Genomic DNA, 14,621 nt, shown 5'->3' with positions numbered 1-14,621 from the left:
TATACAATTTAATCCTGCAGAGCAGAAGAGAACCATCCACACCCCAAGTTCTAAAAGACGCCCCTCGCCTGCCTCTCTTCCCACCGCCGCCGCGGGGAACACCTCTTTAGAGTGAGGATCCCTGCTCCTGTAACCTTAGTGTCCGAACACCTCAATACCTATCAGCTGACAATAGTAACAATAGTTCAGCTGGCAGTTATCTCCCCTGATTTTGTTCCGATACCAAACAACGTTCAAGTCCTGAACAAAACTTCAGGGGGAAATGTAGTTCGAATATCGAAGTGAATGAACACCGAGGTGTTTGGAGGTATTGCTGTATTATTATTCTTGTAGATGTTACATAATTTTCAATATTAATAGAGTTTATCCTAGTTTAGGCATCCACAGATATCCAGAAAAAAATCTTCTAGGTCATGATCCCACCCTCGGCCACATACCTGAACAGATACTATGACACCCATATCCCCTAAGAGGGCATATAGATGAAGGTTGGTGAGTTAATTCCCCTTTCATGGTGTTTGTTGATTCCATCTTGGTCCTGTGTGATGCAATGTAGCAATGGCCCACGTCTGCCTCCTCTTTATTGACAAGAGAAGTAATGTAGAATAAATGAGCTGATGTTACGGCAATGTCTGGATAACATCTAATGGATTACACCCTGTCACGTCTCCCTGTTTTTTGTGGCATCCCTTTTATATAGAGTAATTGAGGAGTGCATTACATTGTACACTTAGCAGGTGCTGTCTGCTCAGCCTGGTTGTCAGGTTAACTACCGCACCTACACCACAGACTCTCCTCTAGCTTTTATAGCCGCTCTCACATATTTGGAATTATTCCAGTATATATAATATAATATACGCAATCACATACACATAATGGGATGAGATATAAACCTTATACAGTGAACGGGGAGTAAAAAATTATGAAAATCAATGCAGCAATCACACCGTTATTATAGTTTTAATATAAAAAAAATTCCATTAAATCAAAAGTATACAAATACATTCCAAAAAAAAAAATCAAAAATTATCAAAAAGTTATATAGACTGAAAATAGGTAATAACTTTTTGAGTTAAAGGGGTATTCCGGAGAAATGTTATTTTCTTTAAATGGAAACAATGACTACAAAATTGCCCCTGCAGCTATAAATACGTGATTATATGCCACTAAGCACTGTTTCAAGCCATATAAGTAATCACTATGGGGGAGATTTATCAAACATGGTGTAAGGTAGAATTGGCTCAGTTAACCCTAGCAACCAATCAGATTCTGCCTTGCATTTTCAAAAGAGTCTGTGAGGAATGAAAGGTGGAATCTGATTGGTTGCTAGGGGCAACTGAGCCAATTCTACCTTACACCATGTTTGATACATCTCCCCCCTATGAATGTTACTTTTATGGTCCAAAAAGTACTTTGTAAACCTGCCTATGAAGGCATCAGAAAGAATGCATCACTAAAAGGAATACACCATTTCCTGCAGGACTTACAGAAGCTGATAAGTACTGAAAGTGCTGAAAACAAACCTGTATAACTTTCTGACACCAGTTGATTTAAAGGAAACCAATCACTACAAAATTGCCCCCATAGCTATAAATATGTGATTATATGACTGTTTCAAGCCATCGGGGTGTGGGGGTGGTCATCCGCTACTAACTAGTAATGGCTGGCGGGAAAACTCTCAGTTAATCACGCCCCCCTGGGAGCATCGGCACTCAGAGAAAGCCCCTCTGTGACACTCCCATGGAAGTGTTATTAACTAAGAGATTTTCCACCAGCTGTGACTAGTTAGCCCCATGGCTGAAAACAGTGCTCGGGCTATATATTTGTGTGTTTATAGCTGTAGGGGCAATGTTGTAGTGATTGGTTTCCTTTAACTTAACTGGTGTCAGAAAGTTATACAGATTTGTTTTTTAGTTAAAAATCTCAAGTCTGCCAGTACTTATCACCTGCTGTATGTCCTGCAGGAAGTGGTGTATTCTTTCCAGTCTGACAAAGTGCTCTCTGCTGCCACCTCTGTCCATGACAGGAACTGTCCAGAGCAGTAGTAAATCCCTACAGAAAACCTCTCCTGCTCTGGACAGCTCCTGCCAGGGACAGAGGTGGCAGCAGAGAGCACTGTGTCAGACTGGAAAGAATACACCACTTTCTGCAGGACATACAGCAGCTGATAAGTACTGGAAGGTTTGAGATTTTTAAATAGGAGTAATTTACTAATCTATATAACTTTCTAACACTAGTAGATTTCAAGAAAAAAAAAGTTTCTCTGGAGAAATCCATGTTATACAGATAAAATAATACTAATATGATGCATAAGTTCTATCTGAATACGAATGTTACTTTTACATTGTTACAAGAAAAATGACAGTCAGGCATGAATAATGCAGGTGCTTGTGAGGCGCACATTAGTCGGAGGGCCACCAGCTAACTCATCTCACAGCTTTATTTATTTTTGTCAGACGTTCCAGGTCAAGAGTAACATAAATGTTGACCCCATCTTTCCAGTAGCCGGACCACCTTCACCCATTTAAGACTTTCTGAAATAAAAAGTTGCTTGTTAACTTCCACCATTAACAGTGAAGGTGATATCCTAAAAAATAAGAGCAGGCCATGTGTAGGAACAGCTGGTTGTGTTTTAGGTCATAACCAACCCTGAAACAGGAGCTTGTTCATTGTGTTATCTCTTCCAAGCTGTATTCTTTTCTACTATTTGGATTTATTAACAAAAAATGTTCTAACAAAACAAAGGGGTGGCTAGATTTATCTTTTTGGAGGAAAAAAAATACAAAAAAAACATATTATTTTAATCAGCATAAATAATTCCTTTTTTGTAAAACTTGGTGATTTGACTGATTTTTATAATCACGGTCACAATGCTAGAGGACACCTTATGCTAGAAGACACCACTTATTTGGGCATATGGACTTTATAAAGGGGGTCTCCGGCTCAGGAATCACCTCTATGAGTCAGAAATTCTATTCTCGCAGACTTCTGTTACAGAGACGGCCATTCATTGGAATGGCCGTTATGTAATAGTACATTTCCTCTGTAGTAGCCAAAGCTTCTCTTGGCAAAATCAGCTGCTTGTTAGATGTCCTAGAAGCAGGGCACTGGTGATTATCTGTCCTCCCAAGAACCTTATACTGAAAGGGGTAAGTCTACCCTTTAAAGGGAACAGGTCAGGCAGGAGACCAGGGCAGAACCCACCCTACCCTTCAATAAAGCTTTTAAAACTTACCCTCTCATTCCAGATGTCGGTTGCGTTGCCAAGAAATTACAGGTCTCAGGTATAGACCTTGTTTCTCTTTTTGGATCCCAATCAAAGTGGGATAGTTTTGGATGAAGTTACTTTTTTTTGTATAAACTGTATTAAAGTAAACCTGTCACCACTAGAGATAAGGGGATTTTGCAGAATCTGTTTTGGAAGGATTTGCTGTGAAACAGCAGTTTATTTTATTTGGATTTAGCCCTATAGTTGCAGAGCTAGGTACAAGTGGAAGGAGTTAAGTGGTGATGCACAGCATCATTGCTTAATGCAGACAAGCAGGAGCTTCTTTTTTTGAAAAGAGTCCATGCTCCTTTACATAGTTTTGGTGACTAGGGTAAGATGCTAGGAAAACTACAAACTGAGCACCAAGTATACACTCATTCAGCCCACTCACTCACACTTCTCACTGGACACTCTCAAACAGGTGTCCCTGCTCCGATAATGATTCTCCCAAAGTGCATGACAAACATATTCGGACGAAACTTGATTTTCTTTTATATTTATTTTATTTTTTTCATTTTGAATTCGATTAGTTATAATCCATTTTCTCATCTATAGTCAGCACTATGTAAAAAGCCTGTTTTGGGAAATATTTGTATTCTCCTTTTTTTCTTTTAGAAGTTTACAACTTTAACTTGGTGTTACCATTCCCCTTGTCAATACGTGTTACTACAAAGCAGTGCTGGGACCCCCAGTGATCAGCTACTAGGAAACCTTCCAGAAAGTGCTCAATTCCCTTGTAGCGCCACCTCAGGGGAAATAAATGATTACATGATGCCAGCTGAAATCACTGGGCTGTCTTTGCAATGCTCAGTAGTATCAGGTCCTCCAGGGGTGCTCTCAGGTAACTGCTCTCTTCTCTGTGTCAACAGCATATAGAGTATATGATCTGGGTTTGCTGCAGTCATGAGTCATGGTGAAGAGGAATAGTACTAGGAAATGTCCTCTACAATTGTTTATGTGATGAACGATTTTCTTTTTTTATATTGCATTGAAATACTGGAAAACTATAAGAAGTTCTTTTTCCAGCCATGGAATGTGTTTGTTTTATTACTTACAAATATTCCCCTTGTTTAAACATCCTCAGCTCAGAAAGTGTTTCCAATTAACTCAGACAATTTCTTCTAAATGATTCCTACAAGATGCCAATGCCACCAAATACTCCTGGATGGTTGTCAATGTCATTTCAATGTTGTTTTCACTGAAGCCTGTCATTGTTACACACAATGCCAACTTCTGTACAAAGGGGCAGGAGTACACTCCATCTATGCTATTGGCTAGGAACATGGAGACAACTAAATATTCAGTTCACTGGATCCAAAACTGGAAAACAATTTATGGCTTTTCAGATTTATTCTAGAATTTAGAAATGCAGATGTTTTTCTTCAGGACTCTATTTTATTCTATAGTCAATGGGGGTTTTGTATCTCATAAAGTAATCCACTGTGGTATCTCATCAATGGGGGGGGGGGGGGGGGGGGGTTGGTCCGATTCTCATCAATTGAATACCTGGCCATGCTGTTGGCATTTTTCTTGCTGGCCTTTCTGAAGGCAAGAATAGAGGAGTATGTAATTACAGGCAAACATAATGGAACTCTAGGAGACTCATCCCCCCCCCCCCCCAATAAAGTTAAAGCATACTTGTATTAATAATAATAATAATTATTATTATTATTATTATTATTATTATTATTATTATTATTATTATTATTATCATTACTTTTAACATTTCACAGGGGCATGTCAAAATGTTTGATCAGTGGGGTCCTACTTTTGAGACTTCCACCAATCATGAGAATAAGCGGAAAGCAATGTGCACCAGTATGCAGCACTTCCCCACTGTCAATTATCTCTGTTCGTGCTGCCTCATGGATTTATAATGGAGCCGCTTGGATTGAGTTTGCTAGCTTGCTGTGTTAATTGGCGTGACAGTAAAACCTTATTCACACGTTCTGTGAAGTTGTCCGTGATCACAGATCGTGATCACTGACAATATTAAAGCCCATGGCCTTCTATTGAGCTATTCACACGTTCCGTTTTTTCACGGATCCACAATCTGTTCTGTGAAAAAACAGGATATGTCATAACTCAGATGAGACGATGGCACATATTCCCACATAGAAGTCTATCAGATCCGTATTTTTCACAGATTACACAGTTCTGACATCTGTGCAATCTGGGAAAAAACACGGATGTGGTATAATCAGTGTAGTTTAAAAATATCTTTAAACAGATCCATGAAAAACAGGGACACGGATGCAAAATGGATGCCATCACGGATGGTTTTTCACAGAACGCGGAAGATAGCAGACTTCATCCATGGACCTTCAGAGTGTGAATAAGACCTAAGTCGGATCAGGCAAAGCTTTCACTGCTCTGTTGTAAATGGAGGTCATGATGCTTTTATAAGCCCTGCCTAAAATCTAATGCAGATGACGGAGCCATGTGCACAATGGCTCTACGGCAGCATACAGAGGCTGTGCTGTTCAATAAATATAATTTAAATATAAATATAATATAATATTATTGCTGTTCAATAAACCCTGCCTAAAATCTAATGCAGACGACATTACAATACTAGTGTAGAACAAGCATGTTATACCGAGCACCTCCCTGCACGCTTTTATTAACCAGTATACGTTTGAGGAAGGCCTGGCACATCCTGTTATGCTGTAGCAATGTTAGCCATTGGCAAAGTAGTGATTGGATAGTCGCATCAGATGACCTAGGTCTATATAGGTCCGGGTCGCCTGATGCACAGCTCAGTTGCTGTCACATAGCAGGCAGGGACAGATGCCGGAGTAGGGAGAGCGTTAGTGTAGGAAATAGTTTAAATAGGTAAGTAAGCCAGTAACCCATAAAAACCGCAAAGTCCTACAGGACTAGTAATCGCCCAAAACAGCCATGTGGCATACACTGTACCAAAACCACCTTCAATAACTAATGTCTGAATGATTGATGTTTGCCGAGACGCCTGTCCTCTCCACTTACAGGAGAAATGTGTAAACGAGTAGAAGGTGAGGGGACAGCAGAGGAGGAGACAAAATTTAGGTAATGTTATGAGCGTGTCTGAAGAGATAAATCTTAATCAATGGGATTGAGGAGATAAGGATGCAGGATAGAGAACGTCCCTTCACAAAAGGGTTTGGCCAAGCAACAGTATTTACCCAATATCCACAGGCAGTCCCTTAGTGCCCATTGTGAATGGTGCTGTAGTGCCCCTGCCTGACTGCCACTTCATTCACTGTCTATGGAACTAACAAAGATAGCCAACCATTGTACTCAGACATCTCTGTCAGTCCCACAGCAATGAATGGAGTAGTGGCCAAGCAAGAACACTGCTGCTCTATTCACATGGAGCACTTGGAGACTGACATTCTCTTAAATGGTGGGGGTTCTGACCCCAGAGATCAAACACTTATGCTTAGAGGGTACCTATCACTTTGTCGGCATGGCATGATCTTCTGTGAAAATGCCGACAGGAAGGCTGTCTCTTCTGATGCAAGCAAGATACTCCAAGAACCACCATAGACTGCATTGTAATGCACCTACAATGCTCATGTGGTCATTCTGGCCACCACTTCCATGATGGACTTGTCTCAGGAGTGACAGCCCACTCAGCCAATCACTGGCCATGATGCTCTCCCAATTCAGTCAGTGACTGAGTGGACTCAGTCCATCTGGAAAGTAGCGGGGGGACCAAAGGCGTGACAGGAGTACCCCAAGGAAGCAACAATCCTTCTAGGGATTTCACCATTTTAACTGCAAAAGGTGGGATCCACATCAGAATTGACATGTAGAACATGCAGATTCTGTGCAAGATAAATTCATGGTATAAGATTATGGCCGGAAATAGTCCATCCTAAGAATGCAGGATTATTCCAGAGATGAAGACCTGGCACCAGACTGACCCTCAGATGATGAATGGCCATGTCGTCTCTCTCCACTACCAGGCAGCTACACTTTTATGACAATGTCCTCCCAAATTATCAGTGGAACTTCTCTCCGTCTAAGCTGAGCTTCAGTGTTTTATATCAAACAACTGTAAAAGCACAAGTGTTGCATTTTTGTGAGCGTGCCAATGTCTGCTATAAGTGAAGATGGATTGGTCTCTGAGTCATCGTAGCTGGCTGTTCTGTTCTTAGGCAAGTGTTAATTGTATCAATCCATCATGGGCGTATGGCAGTAGTCTGGACCCTCCCATACACGGCCTAGCATACTGACGGTTCTACATAAACTATTGCACAGACTATTGTCAGCTCAGATCAGAATTTCCACTGCAAACCACTCAACACCTGGATAAAAAGTGTCTCCTGGCGGTGGGCCACATCCGACCCATATCACTTGTCTGCGCTAAGTCTAAGGTAAATGTTTAATAATGATGAATAATATCAATAGTACCCTTAGAAGCCGATATACATACCACTAACAGTCATAGATATAGACCTTCTTCTGAAGTACAATCACATCCCCCATTCTGAGACAGTACTTACTCATGCTGCCCATTGAATAGATAGTCTACCTGAGCTGGGAACCCCATCCCTTAAAGGGGTAGTGCGGCGCTAAACATTTATCCACAAAATAACACACATTACAAAGTTATACAACTTTGTAATGTGTGTTATGTATGTGAATGGCTCCCTTCCCCGTGTCCCTCCCCCACCCACGCTAGACCCGGAAGTGTTGGTGCACACTTGGCCGGCCTCCCGAAGACAATGTCATTGTCACAAGATGGCGGACGGGGGTCGACACCAATGCAGTAAGTATAATGCACCAACACTTCCGGGTCTAGCGTGGGGGGGTGGTGGGACACGGGGAAGGGGGCCATTCACATACATAACACACATTACAAAGTTGTATAACTTTGTAATGTGTGTTATTTTGTGAATAAATGATTAGCGCCGCACTACCCCTTTAATCTATATCTGCTGCCTATACTGCAAGCTTTATAATAGCAACCTCTTAAAGAGGTTAACAGAATGGCTATGTATATACTTTTTTCACAAAAACATTCATAATCACTTTTAGGTTACAGCATTTTTAAGGCTATGTTCCCACACAGTATTTTTGCTCAGCATTTTGGTCAGTATTTTGCAACCAAACCCAGGAGGGAATTGAAAACACGGAAAGGCTATGTTCACACACTGTTGAAATTTGATTTAAAATAATGACAATTATTTACCATTAAATGGCGGCCATCTACATAATTTCAACAGTGTGTGAACATAGCCTTTCTATGTTTTCTATCCACTCCTGGTTTTGGTTGAAAAATACTGAGCAAAATGCTAAGCAAAAATACTGTGTGGGAACATAACCTAAAGGTAAAAATACAGCCGTATTTTCTGTGTAATAATGTGCCCCATTAAAATCAATGGAAAATTGGTCAGCAGTGCACACACCGTATAGAATAAGGGCCATAATTGATTACGACTGTCCAAATAATGAACAAACTCATTATATACAGTCTGCTTTTAAAAAAATACAGCTGTTTTTTTTATCTATTTACACATTCTTATAGTCACTAAAAATTAAAATAGTATTTAGCTTTTATTTTACTGTGTGTGAACCTAGCCTTAGCTGCAACACAAGTATATGTGGTGTAGTTCTATACATCCAGCACTAGATGGCAGAGGTTAACTTGTAGTGATTTCATGGCAAGTTATAGGGTTCTTTCACTACTGAGTTTTTTGTTTTCACAGTTGAGCATTAAAATAGAAGCAAAACTAAATGGAATCAAGAAATACAACAATAATATTATCATCATATTTTTCAAAATTATTTGATTATTGTAAAATATATTGAACTACAGTAATAATAGGAATAACAGGAATAATGAAGTTTAAAAATGTCAGGCAGAATTATTATTATTATTATTATTATTATTATTATTTCTATATTTTATATAAATAAGGAGTAAAGAAATTTCCATATTTCTAGACCAATGCATGAAGCTTGGGAAGCATGCTGCAGGAGATGTCATGTATGTGTGAATATGTAGTAGTTTTCTAGAACTTACTGTTAGTACAATCAGCAATGTGATAGCCTGATGTGTTCTTGAGATGGGGTTCTTCCCTGTCCCCTGCTGCTGATTGACAGCTCTCCTCCTATAAGGGTATGTTCACACTGTAGATCTGTCACTGATTTTATGTACACTGATTTGGTTCTGTGGCTATTACCTTATGGTGAGGCCACATAAGCACCTGGAAAACTTGTGCAGCCATTGTTTGCCACATTTCAGTGGCATGAAGCCGACCACTCACTTAATCTCATCCTTAGATTTCCTTCACAGATTTCTTCCCAGCGATTCTGCATGTAAGTCTGTAGCAGAACATATGCACTGATTCTGGTTTTGGTAAAGATCTGTTTGTGGAATTACCAAAGTAGATTAGAGAGCAGATTATATGAAAGGAGTTATCCAGGCTTAGACAAACATGGTTACTTTCTTCCAGAAACAGCACCACTCTTGTCCTCAGTTTGGGTGTGGGTTTACAGCTCAGTTTTATAGATGTGAATGGAGCTGAACTGTAATACCACACACAACCTAAAGACAAGGGTGGCGCTGTTTTTACAAACATGAGCCATCTCACACACACCCCACCCCAACCCTGCTATGTCAGAGAGGAACACATATGCGGCAGCATTTTCCTATCCAGGGCTGATAAAAGGGTGAAAAAGTCTGAAGATAACTGGTGCAGTTTTGCATCAGATATTGATCCTGATGTAAACCCAGCCTTAGAGGGTGGGTAATGGCCCTGAAATAAGCAGGTTAGGCCATCTTTAATCTCAATACAGCTTAAAAGGGTTGTTCACCATTTTTTTCTTTCATCAGAAAGTGCAGGAGATTTGTAATTTACTTCTATTAAAAAATCTTGAGTCTTCCAGTAGTTATCAGCTGCTGTATGCCCTGCAGGAAGTGGTTTTCTTACCAGTCTGGAGAGTCTGGAGGGATTTCTACTGTCATTTCACATTTCAGTCAATACTCCTTTAAGGCCAGGAAAGTTAGTAAGAATATGCAGACATTAGATTCAAGGATTTCATACACACCTGGGCCCTGGTGCTGTATGTCTTTATGCTGAATGAGAGGACAAGAAGTTAAAGCTTTTTTTTTTTTTTTTTTTTTTTTTTTTTACAAAAATCTGTAGTATAAGCAATTTTAAGAAACTCTTTAATAGGTTTTATTAGGCAAAAAAGCTTCTTCCTCTCTGTCAGGCTGCTCTCCACACTGTGAGGACCTTCCAGTCATGTGATCAGGTACTTCACCCTTTTTTTCTCTCTGTGCAGGTCCTGCTCCTGTGTCTTCTGATGTTCAGCGCTCACCCTGCACTGCAGTGAGAGGGCTGAACATTAGAACACTGGACCCCTCTCCCTCTTTGGGCCCCTAGAGGCTCTGTGGGCCCCGGCACTTGCCCGGGTAAGCCCTGTGCTGACGCCGACCCTGCAAGCTAAAACACTGGATTCAGGGGTCAGAAAGGTTAATGGGTGTTGTGCTGTGCAGGACACCTCTCAGCCCCTCCCCTGTCCATAGAGTATAATGGACACAGAAATCCTGCTTCTTCTGATGTGAGGGGGGAGCTAGGAAAACTGCTTTTTCAGTACAGATGGAAACTCATTTGGTAAATAAAACCTATTACAGAGTTTCTTAAAATGGCTTGTACTATTGATATTTATTGTTTTCAGAAAAATTATCCTGAAATGACAGTTACGCTTTAATAAATCAATGTATTAGTTGGTATGGACTTTTTATTTAGACCTAGCAGCTTCCACTTACATCAATTATCAAAACTAAAGTCTACAAGATGTTGAAAAGGGTTAAGTTAATGGGGAGGGCTGCTGACATACTGACAGCGAGATGTCTGTCCCGCTGCGAGTTTGTCTGCCCATAAGTGTACAGGGCAGGGATCCGCAGCAGATCTCGCTGTGAATTTGCAGCGAGAAATCCACTGCGGCTTCGTTACACGTGAACGCACCCTAAAAAGTCTGCTTTTTGCGCAATAGCAGCTGCAATTAAATAACATGCACATTATTTTGCCGGTCCTTCAAACAATGGCCGTTATTAAAACATTATGGTAGACAGATTCATCAGCCATACCACCTGCTCACCTAATGGGCAGGCAGGGGGCGTGGCCTCCTTTCACACCTCATTTATTAAGGCTTACACCTGGAAACTGCCATAAAACAGGCAAAAATCTACACCTGCTCCAATGAAGGTTAAGATTTTTGCACAATGCCTGCACCAGGGCACAGGGCTGGCCGGTTTTGCCAAGTGGCATGTGGCACTTAGTAAATCCAGCCAGGAAAAAGGAGGACAGGGCCTTATCTAAGACTGGCGTACTCATATGCCAGTCTTGATAAGTGTCCCCCTATGCGTATTGGATGGGCAAACATTGATATTACTCTCTATTATAAATCAGCAATAACACACATTATTGAAAAAAGAAAAAGGGGACAACTTATTTTTTTTTTTAACTAAGTGTGAACATAGCCCTTTGCGGACGTTGTTTTGCAAACAACGGACGTTATTTTTAGTTGTTCGCAGACATTTTTTTTCCCACCGTCTTTACTACTAAGGCTGGGTTCACACTATGTTTTTGCAATCCGTTTTTTGCAAAAAAAGGATGAAAAACTGATGAAAAAAACAGATGCAATTGTGTGCATCCGTTTTGATCTGTTCTTCTATTGATTTCCATTATAAAAAAAAAAAACAGATCCGCTTTTTTTAAAGGACACAAAATGAGGTCGACTACGTTTTTGTGTACGTTAAAAAAAAGGGTCCGTTTTTTCTAATAATGGAAGTCAATGGAAAAACTGATCAAAACGGATGCACACAATTGCATCTGTTTTTTTATCAGTTTTTCATCCGTTTTTTGCAAAAAAAAAAAAAATGGATGAAAAAAACGGATTGCAAAAACGTAGTGTGAACCCAGCCTAAGTTCAATAGACCTTTAATAAAGAACCACACATCCAAAGGATCTGAACTAGAATAATGTACCAACAGCCATCTAAAACAAGAAATGACAGATGTCATTTTGAGAGAAAAAAATGGACATAAAAAACATCATGTGAACACAGCCATCAAGTGAAATTTAAAAACAAACAATAGTTTTAGCCAACCTATGTCCGCTGTGTTAAGCCCATATTACACAGGGTGATCAGCAGAAGCGAGCAAGCGCCGACTTGTAAGGCCAGCCCTCGCCCTTTTGAAAAATATCAAAAACGCTGCAAAGCCAAAGTTACCCATAGCAACCAATCAGGTTATCTGTAGCAACCAATCAATGAGCATAACCGGCCCTACCGAGATGTCACCGGCAGATCTGTAAGTTGTGAGGTGCGACCTTCATGGATTGGACGTGTTACAACTTACAGATCTGCCGGTGACATCTCGGTAGGGCCGGTTTACGCTCATCTGGCGACATTTCACTCCAGTGCAGTAGCAAAGCGCTGGAGATAATTGGATCTTTGAACTGATCCCATTCATTTGAATAGGACAGGAGAGGAGATGCTCAACCAGAAAAAGATCTAAAACAGTGATTTTCAACCTTTTTTGAGCCGCGGCACACTTTTTATACTTAAAAAATCCTGGGGCACACCACCAACCAAAAGGGCACAAAATGACACTAAAACAGTACATATTATACATATAGTTAATAATATAGATTCTAAATGTATTTATACTCACTCAGTGTGAAACCTGGGCCTGTTTTCTTCTCCCCCTGTGCTTCTGTCCACCATACTTCTCCCCCCTGCTTCTCTCCCCTGTGCTTCTCTCCACCATACTTCTCTCCCCCCTGCTTCTCTCCGCTGTTTCTCTCCCCCATCCCCATGTTTCTCTCCCCCCTGCTTCTCTCCCCTGTTTCTCCCCCATCCCCAGGTTTCTCTCCCCCCTGCTTCTCTCCCTGTCTCTCCCCCATCCCCATGTTTCTCTCCCCCCTGCTTCTCTCCACCATACTTCTCCCCCCTGCTTCTCTCCCCTGTGCTTCTCTCCAACATACTTCTCTCCCCCCTGCTTCTCTCCACTGTTTCTCTCCCCCATCCCCATGTTTCTCTCCCCCATCCCCATGTTTCTCTCCCCTGTTTCTCCCCCATCCCCAGGTTTCTCTCCCCCATTGTTTTCTCCTGTTTCACAGGGGCACCATAGTTTGGGGAACTTTCCCCGCGGCACACCCGACCATGTGTCGCGGCACACTGGTTGAAAATCACCAATCTAAAAGACTTAGGAGGCCGTGTCACCACCTTGATCACTTTGTCGTGTACCTCAAACCATCCACTGCCATTAGGGAATACTTCTGTCTTGAGTATGGAAAATTGGTCTGTACAATGTTTACATAGGTGGTAAATCTAGTACAGTAGCATCCATATGATGACAGGACCCAAGGTTTTCCAACCCAACAGTGACCAGAGTATCACAGCGCTTCCACTGTCTTCCTCCTATAGTGCATTCTCTGCCACCTCTTCCCCATGTAAGTGACACACACGTAACACAACACATGATTCATGAGACCAGGCTGCTTTCTTCTATTGCCCCATTGTCCAGGTCTGATGCTCGCCTGCCCATTGTATAGGGACAGTGGCTAGGGGTCAGCATGGGCATTGTGACCGATCTGTGGCTACACAGCTCCATACACAACAAGCTGCTATGTACTGTGTGGTCTGACACCTTTTTATCATATTTACTTTTTCAGAAATTTATTCGACTATAGCTTTTCTGTAGGATCAATAAGCCTTGGGCACCCAGGACCAGTGTCGGACTGGACTATCTGCAGGGGCTGGCTGGCAAATTTTAGCCTGGGGGGCAGCCACATAGCACTGGCCCATGAGTAGCAGGCCAGCGGCCCATCCTTCAAGGACCACTCTGGCCCTTACCTATTATTAAATCTATCTATCTCCTCTATCTATCTATCTATCTATCTATCTATCTATCTATCTATCTATCTATCTATCTATCTATCTATATCTTCTCTATCAATCATCCATCTCTCTCTCTCCTCTCTATCTATCTATTATCTATCTATATATCTATCTATCTATCTATCTATCTATCTATCTATCTATCTCCTATCTATCTATTATCTATCTATCTCCTATCTATCTATCTCCTATCTATCTATCTATCTATCTATCTATCTATCTATCTATCTATCTATCTATCATATATCTGACTGTCTATCTATCTATCTCCTATCTATCTCCTATCTATCTATCTCCTATCTATCTATCTATCTATCTATCTATCTATCTATCTATCTATCTATCATATATCTGTCTATCTATCTATCTATCTATCTATCTATCTATCTATCTATCATCACATGTCTGTCTGATATCTATCAGGCAGTATGAGAATTGTTCTGTAGCTGAT

The sequence above is a fragment of the Dendropsophus ebraccatus genome, chromosome 7 (assembly GCF_027789765.1).
Source record: "Dendropsophus ebraccatus isolate aDenEbr1 chromosome 7, aDenEbr1.pat, whole genome shotgun sequence".
NCBI classification, from domain to species: domain Eukaryota; kingdom Metazoa; phylum Chordata; class Amphibia; order Anura; family Hylidae; genus Dendropsophus; species Dendropsophus ebraccatus.
The sequence above is the reverse complement of the archived record's forward strand: the minus strand, read 5'-3'. Positions refer to the sequence as shown.